Below are 1,754 nucleotides of genomic sequence, written 5' to 3' on the forward strand. Positions count from 1 at the left end.
TTTCTACTTTTTTTAGGGCGCTTTGGACTGCTAATGAAACGTTACGTTAAAATATAATTTTTTGAATAACTCTTACTGTTTTGTGTCAGTCCGTCTACGAATCTGTCCACTCGACACAGGTTTTTAGCTGTTTATCTGTCTGTTAACTAATATCTTGTTTTGTCGTTTAACGTCAGCACAGATTTCATGTGGTTGTTTATCGCTAGCACAGATTTTATGTCATGAAGTTTGTTCATTTGTTTAACTATCGATCCGCTGTGCCCCCTATCTAGCCCTTAGAACGACATTGACCTGTGTCCCCTATCTAGCCCTCAGAACAACACTGACCTTTGCCCCTATCTAGCCCTCAGAACGACACTGACCTGTGCCCCCTATCTAGCCCTCAGAACGACATTGACCTGTGCCCCTATCTAGCCCTCAGAACGACACTAACCTGTGTGTCCTATATAGCCCTCAGAACGACATTGACATGTGTGTCCTATCTAGCCCTCAGAACGATATTGACTTGTGTGTGTCCCATCTAACCCTCAGAACGACACTGACCTGTGCCCTCTCTAGCCCTCAGAACGACACTGACCTGTGTGTCCTATATAGCCCTCAGAACGACATTGACTTGTGTGTCCTATCTAACCCTCAGAACGACACTGATTTATCTCTTCAACCGGTTGTGTTTCTTCTATTTAATAAACGCTTTTATCAACTTTGATATAGAAGTAATAAATATTAAAAATTTACCTCTTAATTCATAATAAAGTGGGTGGACATATTTTTGACAATAAATTGGTTCTGACAGTGCGAGCTTTTGCTGCTTGCACTGCTCTTCAGCCAGATGACCATAGATGCACATGAATTGATCAAACTTTTACACTTCTTGATTTTAACTTTTCACCCTGGGGTTTTGATACCCGTGTTGGACAGGGTACAAATGGCCCATTATATAGCTTTGTGCTTAACAACAACCGAACAAATCAAAATCAAATTGTTTTAGAATTCTGAGCAAAACTGCATAAAGGGGAATTTCCGCATAGTCATACTTAAATTTGTACTGATAGAATAGCAAAGGAAGGCAGCTGTCAATAGCAACCACCGCCAATTCCTGGGCTACTTTAGTTTAACCGAATATATGATTGTTACGCTTATAACGCACCCACCCCCGAAAAGTGCAGATGCGTTTATGCGGCTACCGAAAGCGAAGCGAACCATGAATCATCTGATTCACAGTACTAGCCAGAATGATGGAATCAAAGCCTGCCTTTATTACAGCGTTTTAAATTCCATGCTGTATATTTTTTCTTACATTTGTTTCAGGTTTATATTTTACACAAAAGTTATTCTGTTGGATATGTACTGTTTACACCGTACTTTGCAAGTGTACTTGTTTTGCATTGAACCGAGAGAGAGAGAAAAAAGGTTGGGAAAATAAGTTGATACCTAGAGTTCCGACGTATTCAACGAAATTATGTTCTTTGGCTCTTTTTTTATGAATGCAAAAACCTGTTGAACACTTTTTTTAAAGTACTTTTACATACAAAAATTCTAAGTACACTCGTGCGAATATCCATTTAATGTAAAGTTTATCTTATCCAAAAGAACGGGAGAATACGACAAAATAAAAATTTAGCTTTACTTAAATTCGATCTCACAAACCAAGGTTCGAACTACACACAGGCGTAATTTTACTTTGGACTATGGGTTCGAATCCCCGTCCTACCAAACATGCTCGCCCTTTCAGCTGTGGGGGCGTTATAATGTGA

The sequence above is a fragment of the Limulus polyphemus genome, unplaced genomic scaffold (assembly GCF_000517525.1).
Source record: "Limulus polyphemus unplaced genomic scaffold, Limulus_polyphemus-2.1.2 Scaffold2950, whole genome shotgun sequence".
Taxonomy (NCBI): Eukaryota; Metazoa; Arthropoda; class Merostomata; order Xiphosura; family Limulidae; genus Limulus; species Limulus polyphemus.